Source organism: Vicugna pacos, chromosome 20, assembly GCF_048564905.1.
Source record: "Vicugna pacos chromosome 20, VicPac4, whole genome shotgun sequence".
Taxonomy (NCBI): domain Eukaryota; kingdom Metazoa; phylum Chordata; class Mammalia; order Artiodactyla; family Camelidae; genus Vicugna; species Vicugna pacos.
Window position 1 is genome coordinate 39,994,512 of NC_133006.1, and position 12,139 is coordinate 40,006,650.

At 51.4% G+C, this 12,139-nt stretch overlaps 1 long non-coding RNA gene across 1 annotated transcript; it reads left to right on the forward strand.

Annotated features, from left to right (window-relative positions):
* The first annotated feature begins 4,864 nt into the window (after positions 1–4,864).
* On the forward strand, positions 4,865–10,620 carry LOC140687641 (uncharacterized). The gene is made up of 3 exons (XR_012062041.1): positions 4,865–6,446; positions 9,108–9,280; positions 9,893–10,620. It is a non-coding gene; the product is annotated as an uncharacterized lncRNA (long non-coding RNA).
* The last annotated feature ends 1,519 nt before the right edge of the window (positions 10,621–12,139 follow it).

A 12,139-nucleotide genomic window follows, 5' to 3' on the forward strand; every position in this document is an offset into this window, starting at 1 on the left:
ATCTGGGCCCACGTGCTGTGCGCCCACTGTGGGCCGCGTGTCTGCCGTGTGCTCTGACCTGCAGGCTCGGGGGTGTCAGCGCCCCATGGGCTGGCTCTGATGCATGAAAACATGGTGTGATGCAGAGGGAAGCGGAGACTCCCTGGAGGGGCAAACCTCATCCAAGAGGAGTGAGGCTTCTGTCATCAAGGCTTTCCTGGGCTCCGGAGGGAACTGCAACATTGTCTGGGTGGTCACGCTGTTTATTGACCCATCCCTCTGTCCCTGCGTTTGAGGTCCGCACTCTTTCTCTCTCTCTCTTTTTGTGTTCTGCCTGAATGCTGGGCTCTGGGTGATTGCTTCTTGTCCAAGTTGCTGGTTTAACGATGGTGTGAATCGGAAGGTGCGATGAGCCCACACCCACGAGCGCCCTGGCCCCTCCTCCCCCTCTTGGCTCTGCCACGTGTCCGCCTAACCATCATGACAGCTTGGGGTGGAGAGCAGCTTTCTTGGACTGTATTGAGGTTTCAAACCACCTCGGGGCGCAGGTATCAGAGCTGAAAGTGTTTCTGTATCTGTTCCAGTGTCCCGCCAAACTGTCTCAGCCTAGCCATGATATTTTTACGTTTAAAGGCATCTGGAGAAGCAGGAGGACAGACTTCCTCTGGGCATGAGCATTTTCATTCAGAATAACGTCATTTAAAATCTGTAGGACTGCGCTCTCCCCTGTTTTTCCCGTGTGTGTGCTGAGTTTGTAAAGTTGTCAGTTTCCACATCTCAAGTGCATGGAACTTTTTCATTGCAGTGAATTTGATTTTTGGTGGGAGGCAAATAGGGGCAGAAAGAAAGGTGCCCCGTGCCTGGTTTCTCCATCCTCGCTCAGAGATTTGCTAACACGCTTGGGGTGGAGCAAGCCTGGCTTTGGGGCAGGGGTGGACTTGGACTGAGGGTGGGGGCGGGGCAGAGCAGAGAGAGACCTGACCTTTGCTTCTGGAACTTGCAGGAGCTCGCTGGAGGGGCTGAGCCTTCTGCAGACGTGCAATCCAGAAGCCTCTAACCCTTTCCCGTTTGCGCCAGTGTGCTTTTTAGAAATCTTTGTTCCACAGCATCCGACCTCCTGTGTGTGTGAGTTGGCATGACTGGGGAAAAGTGGATAAACCCTGGGGATGCAGCAGGCAGGGAGGGTGTCAGGGAGCCAGTCAGGGATGCTCTGGGCTAAGCCATTTGGAAATTCCTTCTTGCTCCTTTGCTGAGGCACCTTCACTCTTGGATGGAGACGCAAAACCAACCACGTTTCCCCTTCCTCGCCCCGATGAAGGGAGCCCCCTCAGCTGCAGGAGCGGTGGAGACATGTGGTGACCACGTGGTTGCCACGCAGGCAGTGAGTCAGCATCCCACCCGTCTCAGAGGTCCTGCGAGCCGCAAGGGTGCCCATCCCCTCGGGTTAATATTAACCGTCCAGGCGGGTCCAAGGCGAATCCGGGAAGAGAGGCGTGGCACCCCCGGGCTGACAGACCGGAGAAACCGGGAGCTGAGAGTCCTCTTCCCCTGGTTCCCTCAAACGGCCCAGCTTATCCCTTCCGAAAGTTCCTTTTCTCTCTCCCTTCTGCCCAGGTACTTAAGCGGAACACTGTGGCTGGCCTGGCCCGTGTTGGGGAGGGGCCTGAGGGCCACCGTGTGCTTGCGATGTTGCACAGGTGAAGAAGGGTTCTGGGGTCAGAGCTGGGTTAGAGGCCAAGGTCCATGGTGGATGGTGCTGAGGTCCTGGGAGGGATGTTTCCTAAGCCTTAGTTTCCTCATCGGAGGAGAACAGACAGCACAGCATGTCCAGTAGGACAGCTTCGGGGAGGTGGCCACTACTGTCTTCATTTTCACCAAAGGCTGGTTCCCTTCCTCTTCCCCCAAAATGTGGCTCTCCTGCCACTTTGACCTAGTGAGGGAACTTCTCAACAAGTCTGCCGTGAAGACTGCGGCTGGAATTTTATGCACGGAGATGAGGGTACCCCTCCCTTAGTGGTGTGCGAGGGGAGGGTGGCAGTGTGCACAGAGGTGGGGGGACCACGCAGTGGGGGCCGTGCTGGGCTGCACCCACTCAGCACAAGTGCTGGAGGGGCTGCAAAGAGTCGATCCCCCTGGAGAGGGGCTTTCCTTAGTGATCCCGCATCCATCTGTGAGCCAAGATGTCCTGATTATGGGGTATCACCAGCCCTCTGACATTTGGAAAGCTGAATTCAGATGGTGTGAGTGAGTTTGCAGCTTCGGGGACTTGGGTAAAGGGGTGACGAATGGGGTCGTGTTGTGTCACGGCTCCTGTCCTTGACGTCTTCTCCTCCACCGATAAATAGCCGGGCTTGGCCAGATGACTCGAGGGTGGCTTAACTCCTGGGATCATTCATGGCCAGCTCCTGGGAAAGTGGGGAAAGTGGGAAACAAGCAAAAAGAGGAAGATCTGTTTGTTTGCTCGAGAAATGTTTACCGAGCACCACGATATGACAGCCCATTCTAAGCCACAGAAGATGCACATCCCAGTGAGGGAGGACAAGAAATAAATAACGCCTTCAAATTAACAAACAAGAGACTTCAGAGAGCAGCAGGCTCCCCGAAGATAAAGAACAAGGCAGTGGTTCTCCAATCTGAGATTGCATCAGGCGCACATGGAGGGCCAGCCAAAACACAGATGGCCGGGCCACAGCCCAGCGTCTCTGGCTCAGTGCGTCCAGGGAGGGCCTGTATAATTTGCCTTTCTAACACGTGCTCAGGTTATGCTGATGCTGTTGGTCCTTGGACCACACTTTGAGAACCACTGACTCTGGTCTCCGCCTCAAGGGGTGGGGTGGGGGCTCGTTTAGAAATAGCTCAGGACGGGTCAAGTGTGTCAGGATTGTTCCCTTTGAGTTGGCTGGAGGCGGAAAGGATGGAGGCTGTGTGTTATCTGCAGTAAGTTTTGGAAAGGACAGCTGCAAAGGAAGGGAAACCTTGTCTTTCTCACCTTTCACTCTGCTTCTGTTCCCATTCAGAGGAGCATTTGGAAGCTCGTTGTTCTGGGGAGGTGGCCATCTCGTTGGCCTCAAGGCATGACACCACTTTGTGGCCTAGAATGCTCTCATCTGTTTGTTCGTTCTCATGAAGCAGCAGTTTAAAGGCCAGATCTGAGTCTAAACATTTCAGGATCATCACTGGTACCAAAGAGAAGGAAACCTCTGTTGTGGTTGTAACCAGCCCTAGGGTTCCCTACCGTCACCCGCTGGGTAGGTGTGCTTTGTAAAAACCGACCTGTATGTGAAATATAGATAAAAGGCGTTGTCAATTAATCATGATAATTTACCCGAAGGCAGAAGACGTAACGTCTTCACCTTTCTGTCCTCAGTGTCTCGCAGCACGTCTGCTCTGATGGTAAGCCGTATCTACTTGTTGACTGCCAGTATTCATTCAATCATTTATTCACAGCCAGGCCCTGTGCTAGGTGCCTGGGTACCTTGGCAAAGAAGACAGACCCAGCCAGCCTACTCTCAAGGAGCTTATGGTCTGAGTCAGGGAGGTAGACAAACTGGCAGGTAGTTACCCTGTGGGGTGCTGTCTTAAATTCTGTGCTGGGAGTGGGACAGGGCACTATAGAATCATACGGCCTAGGGAGGTCAGGAAGGCTTCCTGGAGGAAGTGGCATAGCACTGAGGGACAAGTCGGTGGAGGTGGGAGACACATTCCCTGACTGGCGTCCATTCAGGACAGCTGGGGCCAATAACTGGGACTCTATCCTGAAGGGCCCTGTGGGGAGCAGGCAGTGTTAGGGCACATGAGAAAATGTCCTAGGGGTGTCACTGGCTGGTTGCTATTTATACTAAGTGTCACGGCTCTGATTTATGCCCTGAATGGGAATTAGTCAAATACCCAGGTTGGGGAAACTTGCTGTGGTGATGATTGGATTCTGTTTTGAGTTGGCTGTGTCTGCAGGTCCCGGTTCCCAGATTCCACTTCCTCCCACCTGCTGAACGAGGAGGTCTGGGCAAACCAGTTTGGATGAAGGAAGAGGCTCTTTGAACTCTTTACCATCAAAGAGCCTTCTTGGAACAAAAGTGACAATGCTGTTACAGTGTGGTTTGAGGGGCGAGAGCGTGCCCAAGATGCTTGTTGAAACACTGCAATAGAATCTCAGTGTCGATGGCTTTGGCCCCAGCGAGGCCTAGGTAGTTTCCTGTGAGCTCTGTCTGCCTCCCTGGCATGTAGGCCCTGGCTAATGACTCTGTGACCTGGGGCAAGTCTGCTAGCCTTTTGGCATCTGACTTTTTTTATGGTTACAGAATGGGAGTGGTCTCTGCCTCTAGGAAGGTCCTGGGGATGTTGTGCATAGAAATGGAATGGTGTCTGTGAGAACACTGGGCTTACAGAGGAAACGTTCAAACATCCAGGATGTTGATTGTTAAAGGCATGTAGTTGGCTTGGTGATGGGCACTGCTTACTCTGTGTGTGTGTGTGTGTGTGTGTGTGTGTGTGTGTGTCTGTGTATGTGTGTGTGTGTTTCTGTGTGCGCGCTTAATGCTTAGTCTTCAGGCCAGAATCCACATCTAGTTTATTTCCATTAAAATATTTTCCACTTGCCTTTGTACACACCTTTTTCTGTTTTCTTTGCATAGAGAAGAGTATGCTCAGAAACTGCAGGTTAATAAAACATCCTGCGTGGAAAGAGAATGGGCCACAATTTTTTCAGTTATTTTTTAAGGTGCTAGCAGAAGCTGCAGATTTTCAGCTACAAGTCTGTGCACTGGTCTCAAAATCTCTCTGAATCCCGTACTTTCCTTTGGGAAATGCTGCTTCTCGGAGTGATTGCGATTCCCCTGAGCACCCGGCTTCTCTCTTCATCGGGCTGTGCCTCCTTTGAAGAACTCGGGTCTCATTCAGACTCGAAGATTGAATAACACCCTCTGTCCCCATGGACTTGTTTTCTGGCCAACCTTCCTCGTGCCACCGCCGAACTGGATTTTCTCCCCCTGTTTGGGCTCTCTTGACCCTAAGAAAAATGGAAGATCAGGCTGGCATTACCTGTAGGGAAGGCATGCAGAATTTTCTACTTGTTCAGGATGTGCTATTGCTCGGGCTGGCTCACACGTTTGTTTTGCAGACACGAAAGGAGCTCTCAACTCTGGACACAGAGAGAGCCTTTTCAAGGATTTCTCTTTTCTCATGCCAGATTTCCTCCCGATTTCTCACTGCCATTTTGAAGAATGGCATAAAAGGTGGAGAAGAGAACTTCTGTCTAAAATGTGAGCTATGTGCTTGGTGCAAGTCAGAGGGAAGTTACTAATTCTGAGCCACTGATGCCAAATGCAAATTACAGTTCGAGGCTGGGAAGATAAATTCACCTTTTCTTTTCGGTCTTTCTTTCTTTCTTTTTTTTAAGCCCTTCGGTCCGATGTGCAGGTCCCTAGAGGGAGTCTAAGTGCTTAATCAGTCTTTGGGTGAAGCGCACTCAAGCTGACTCCTGTTCTTCCGTAGCTGTCTTAAGGAAGTAAAATTGGAACCAAAGCTACAGGTCTGTCTTCTCTGAAAATCCAAACTTGGCTTCAAACAGGAGAAAACTGCAAGTTGGATATAATGCAAACGATTTTTCGGAGTGTATGAGGTTGGGTTGCTTGAGAGGACCACTTCCGGTTTGAGCCTGTCAGTGTTGAAAGGCCAGACCAGATCGCCAGCCTCCTGGCTGGACGTCTCAGGGTTAGTCCTGCTCCTTCTCGGTCAGCCTACAAACCACCGCTGTGACTCTGTTTCCAAACACCAGAGCCAGGGGTGTTTTCCCCTGCTCGTCTCCTTCCAGAGCTCAGGGGCCCCCTGTGACCTTTCGAAGCCTTTCCAGACCCCTCTGCACGTGCTCATTTGTCACCTCTCTTCTCCAACATCTATTGTTCTGGCCGCAACAGGCCTTTCACCACACCTGCCTGGAGGCCCCTCTCCTGCCTCCCTCGCTGTCCTCCAGCACTTGGTCCTCAGGGCCTCTCCTTCCCAGACAGGTCGTGGCTCCGCTGGGCTTCCGCGGCTCCAGGCACTGCACCGTCACCTACCGAGCGTCTGGTTCAGAGCCCGTAGTCAGACCGTGTGTCGAATCAGTACCCCAGCAAATAGAATGGGCTAAGGGAGAATCCACGAATAAAATGCGAAAGCGTCTCCTGAGAAGGAGGGCCCGCAGGACTGACCTCCGAGACTTTAAGAAGAGGGCTCATTCAGGCTGGCTGGTGCCTGACCCTGTGTGATCCTGGACCTGAGTCCCCTTCCGGAAGATGGGAGACTGTGGATGGGAGACCCCTTGGTGGGGAGAGCGTGGAGAATCTGAGGCATGACGAAGGGGGGCCTGGAGATGTGGGGAGACTTTGGAATGCTGTGAGAGTCTGTGGCATTTCAAGAAGGAGCTGTTTGATTTCTTGTGATTTTCCGGAACTCAAAGAGAGGACTTTCAGAAAGCGGAAGGTACCTTTGAGGTATGTGGGAGTGACCGGGCTACTGCAGTCTAATTTTGGACCTTTTCTTTCTCCGTTTTCCATTAGATTGTTCGCTAATTAGAGTCAAGGGCAGTGTTCCCATTTTCCTGTTATTTTAATTGTGAGAGGGATGCATGCATAGCACTTTAATAACAAATTAAAAAAAAATCAGTCTTCAAGTCAAGTTAGAGGCGAAAGCTGGAGCCTTCCAGTTCAGGATCGGAGCACGAGGACAAAGAGCTCCCTGAGAGCTGGGAGGAGAAGGCAGGGAGAGTCACGGCAGCCTTTACGCCGCGCACACGGTTGGAGTTCGGGGTGGATGAGTTTCCTAGGTTCTCACACAGCATGACAAGGAAGAGGTGTGATGGAAGACCAGGAATGTCCCCGGGCCTGCTGGCCATGTGGACTGTGGTGGCCTGGAGCGGCCGTTCCTGTCCACGTGGCTTTCTCCAGCCTCCGCAGTGACTCCTAGACCAGTGAGTCTCTGATTCCTTTGTGCAGCTACAGGGTCCAGCCCACGGGGCTTTTCTCCACGTTTCCTCAAGAAGTACAGGCAAACCTCGCTTTATTGCACTTTGCAGATACCGCGTCTTTTACAAATTGAAGGTTTGTGGCAACACTGTGTTGTCACATGGTGGTTAGCTTTTTTTTGCAATACAGTATTTTTAATTAAGGTATGTGTGTGTTTTTTTAAGACATATTGCTATAGTGCACTGACTAGACTACAGTCCAGTGCAGACATACCTTATATGCACTAGGAAACCAAAACATTCACGTGACTTGCTTTGTTGAGATACTTGCTTACTTTGGTGGTCTGGAACCCAGCCCGGGGAATCTCCGAGGTCTGCCTGCACTCGTGTTCTTTTGGTCCCATCTGGCTTCTGCTTTGGATCCAGGAGGAACTGCCTTGCAGCTCACTTGCTGCAGAAGGAAAAAATCCCTTTAGATCCTCAGTCCTGGGGCAGGTGTTTCCCAAGTGCGACCGAAGCAACTCTTCTTTCTTTGGGCTTCTCTTTGATCCATTGTTTCATGGAGACTGGAGGTCCCTTGCAGAATCCTCCCTTGTTCACCAAATAGCAATTAACTCAACAGCAAACCACATTTTCCAGAGTTGTCCGGCGCTAAGCAGGGGTTGAAGGCTGGGGTGTGACTGCAGCAGAGATGGCGGGAGAGGCTTTCTGGCTTAGCGAGAGCAGGTGTTCCCCCGCTGAGGGAATGGAGGCTGGTGGCTGGGACCACGGGTTAGAGATTGGCTCGGGAAGAAAGCTGGCCAGGATGCTAGCTGGAAGGAGGACGAGACCAAAGGGGCTTTATCCACGTGTGAGGTTACAGATCCAGGTCCGTCAATATTTTTTGGATTCTGGTCAATGGAGAGCCACAGGACCAGTGATGGGAGCCAAAGAGGAAAGCCAGCTAGGGGGTGGGGACGTGAAGGGGGTGCTCAGTGGATAAAGAGAGGGCAGGGAGTGAGCAGAGAGGCAGAGGGGTGCAGCTCTGGAGAGAGAGATAAGGCAACCCATGTGGCAGCCAAGTTCCCTGGGAGATGGTGGAATCGGGGTTACAGAACCACAGGGTGGGTGGCTGGTTGGATGTGCCTCCCCTGGGCCCACATTAAAGTCACCTGGGGAATTTAAAATAGACTGCTGTTGGGCCCTTTTCCAAGAGGATCAAACGTAATTGGCCTGGGGTTTGGCCCAGGTGATTCTAACCGGCTGGTCAAGGACGACTTTGGGGAAGAGCATTAGGATGAGAGGAGAAGGCTGAGGGGGAAACTTGAAGATTGTACGACATGTATCTTTTATTTTGCTAGCTCTTTCAATCGCACTCACTAGCATCTAAAGTGCAGGTGAATCCCCTGGTGGTCTTGCTGAAATGCGGATTCTGACTCAGTAGGGCCTGGAGGCCTGACACCCTGCATTTCCAAGACTTCTGGGCTGTCGCTGTCACCGGACCCCGCTCTAGTTGCAAGGCTTAAAGTTCCCAGAGGGTCTCCCGTTGCCCTTCTTGTTTGGCATGTGACCTAGGATGTGGCCCGTATGATGTAGTTCCTACCATCCCGATTATACAGATGAGGAAACGGAAATGGGAGAGGGGAGATGGGCAGAGGGGCAGTGGTGCCTGGGGGTCCTCTCCGGGTAGACCCTTTACATCTACCGCCCACTTAACCCACTCCTCCCATCACACACCGGTGAGTGGGGAGCCTGGGTCTTCCGACTCCAGGTGTGGAGCCTGCGGTTCTGCAGCCCAGCAGCCTCCTTGAGGACATCCATGCTGAAAGGGAGAGTGAGCAGGACAGGGAGTTGAGGGAGAAAGAAGGGCATCTGGAGATGCTATTCCTGGGAACCAGTCAGGGGACAGGGGAAGGTGGCTGGCAGGGCTCAGAGCAGACTTGTTGGCCTTTATATGTCGGCGGTGGATCAGATCCTTCTAGTTCCATTAAGGGGGTGTCTCCAGCTGTGTCCTGAGTAGAAGCCAGGGAGGCACAGGGGTGGACTCACGCAGCCTGGGTGATAAGGCTTACCATCTGGGACAGTGGTCCTTAAACTTGAACCAGCATCAGAATCACCTGGAAGGCTTGTTAAACACAGAGTGGGGCCCCACCTATGGAGTTTCTGACTCAGGAGGACTGGGCAGGGCCTGAGAATATGCATCTTCAACCAGTCCCCAGGTGATGCTGATGCTGCTGGCCCGGGGACCTCACTTTGAGAACCATTGGTGCGGTACCTGGCCACGCATGCTCTGAAGGACAATGAGGTCAGGGCCAGACTGGGCTGTGGGTCCAAGTGCCTTTTAGTGATGAAGTCCGGGCTGTGAAACCTGTCAAGTTGCTTCAGGTAATGGGGGTTTGGTGGAGGGACACCCAGAGAAGGAGGGGAGGTGGGAAATGCTTCCCTGGTCCTCTTGGGGAACCGGGAGGTTGTTCAAGGTCTCGTGTTGCCCTGGCAACCAGCTGTCCTGGTGATTTCCCACCACAGTGGTACCTCTGCTCTCTCTCCTCTCTCCTCCCACTGCCTCGGGGCTCCTGCTCTCTGCAGTTCTTTGTGCGGCTCTGTATTTCCTGTTACCACTCTACTCCCTGCTGATTCTCTCTACGAGTGTTATATTTAGAAATCTTTAGGAGTAAAGACCTAGTTTTGGATGGGCCCGGGGATGGGGTCATAGTCCACCCGTCAGGCTGGGCTCTAGGTGGCTACTCTGGTCTGACACCTGGTCCACTGAGCTGAGGCCAAGGCGGCAAGAACAGGCGATGCAACACAGGGCCGGTGTCAGAGGGAGCCCTCAGAGGGGCGCGCCCCTCACCTCCAAGAGCAAAGCAGAGCCCCCGTCCGGGGGCATGTGCGGAGAGCTGGGGCACTAAGCAGATTTCCAGAAATTCCAGGATTTCCAGGCATATAGTGTCAGAGTGAGGAGGATACTCTGATGGGGTAAGTGTTATCTTTTCACAGATGAAAAAACCAAGGCTAGGAAGGATGGAACACCCTGCAGGAGACCACGGAGCCCGGATTCGAAGCCCGCTCGAAGCTCGAGGGAGCTGCTGCGAACGTGAGGCTTCAGCACAGCGCCCGTCACACAGCGAGGACTGATGGATGTTGGGTATGGTTACTGTGAGCAGAGAGCCTGGGTCTTGCTCTTGTGTGAGCGTATGCATCATTATTTATTGAGCAATTACTATGTGCTAAGCCTTATGTTATGTGCTCTGACCCAGTTAATCTTCACAAAACTGTGAGATTTTTTATTCCTTCCTATTTTATAGATGTGGAAATGGAGACTCAGAGAAGTGAAGTTCTTAACTGAGGTCACCCTGCTGTTAAGTGACTCAGCTGATACTAATGCTAATGTTTATGTTTGTACTGGTCACCATTATGCCAAGTTGCCTCTCCCTAGGGCCTGAGCTCAGTCTGGATTCAGAGGAGGCAAGAACGACTATCTATCTATCTATCTATCTATCTATCTATCTATCTATCTATCTATCTATTTTACCAAGAGGTAAAGGGGGTGGGAAGGGATAAAGTGGAAGTTTGAAATCTGCACCTCTAGGGGAGGGATGGAAATGTTAGCTATCCTGATTGTGGTGGTGGTTTCATACGTGTATGCATCTGTTAAAATTCATCAAATTGTACCTCTGAAATATGTGTACGGTACTGTACAGAAATTATACCACAATAAAGTTGTTTAAAAGAAAAAAGAACGACCTTTGGACTCTGCTAGGTTACTTGGGGCTAACTTTGCCAGTTTGATTTGCTTGCAAGCCACCCAAGAGTGCAAAGGAAATATGAAATACGGTTACAAAAGAGCCAGTGGACGAGCTCCCAGGGCCTTCCTGCCTTGAGATCTGTGGTCATGTCAGCCCGCAGAGGGTAAGCAGACTTCCACTGTCGGGGCCGTGTCTGCACGCCTGGGTCTACCCGCTTCCCGTGAAGCAAGTCCTCTGCTCCTGGCTGGTTTCCGCCGCCTCAGCCAGGCCCAGGTCACCTGCACAGAGAAGATGCTCAACAAACACCACCTGAGAGTAAATGTACGCATGATGAAGGCTAAACCCTGTGTTTTATGTCAGTTTGAAGGGAAGATTCGAAGGGATGTAAAAAGAATTATAGACCCTGACTGGGAGGGATGTCACTCAAAAGCATTTTGTTTAGAGGCCTGAAGGGGGCTAATGTTAATAATATTGACCATTTACTAGGTAGTCTGCCAAATGCCGTCAGCATCTGTCCTCATTAAATCCTCCCAAAGCTGTGATAATAATAACCCTCTTTGGCTGTAGAGTGTGTTATAATGACTGGCTATTGTATCAAATGTGATCTGTCCCTCCACCTTCAGCAGGACTCTAGAAAGGCTGGGGGGCAGGGAGGAGGGTGCAGCATCCCTCCCTCCCCCAGGCCCCTCCTGTTGAGAACTCTGCCCTCGGAAACTACCGTGATCTCCCCCACTCGCAGGCTGAGAGTACAAGGTTCAGACGCTTGCTCCTGCCCGAGATCACATACGGAACTCCACGGCGGAGCCAGGATTGAGATGCACGTCTGTCTAGCTTTCCCCACCGGCGTGTGCTGCCGTGTATGGTTTCATGAACCGAAACTTAAAGGGAACTGGATTTATTTTTATTTATTTATTTATTTTTGAACTGGATTTATTTTTAACTTACTGTTGCCCAGAGAGTCTTACCTTCTCTGTCTCCCACCTGAGGGATGCCGGGCCCTTTCCTCAGACTGAAGGGGGAGGTTCAGAGGAACAACAGTTTGGTGTCTTCAGAAGGTGCTTGGGGTCAAGGTTATATCTGATACCAAATGAGCTTGCTACCCTAAAACATTTGAATCGATTGCTTGCCAACGTATTTTTGGCCACAAGCAAACATGATGAGAGTTGGGAAATCAGCACTGAAGCAAATCAGATTTGGGGAGCATGTACTCTGTATTCAGGAGTCCAAACTCTGGGATGGAAATCTCTAAAGAATTGAGTGTAGTTACTTTCATTTTCATTGAGATGTTTGGCAGCGTGTAAGCCAAGCCTGAACTGGGTTATTCATTCTGTTTTCTCAGTGTTGCTTGCACATGGATCCTTAGCACGGAGTAGATGCTCAAATAGTGTTGGTTGAATTCTCGAGAAGTGTAGACTTGCCTGCTTACTTTTCTCTTCTGCTGAAGTATACATAACATAAAATTTATATTTTAACCATTTTTAAGTGTTCAGTTCAGCGG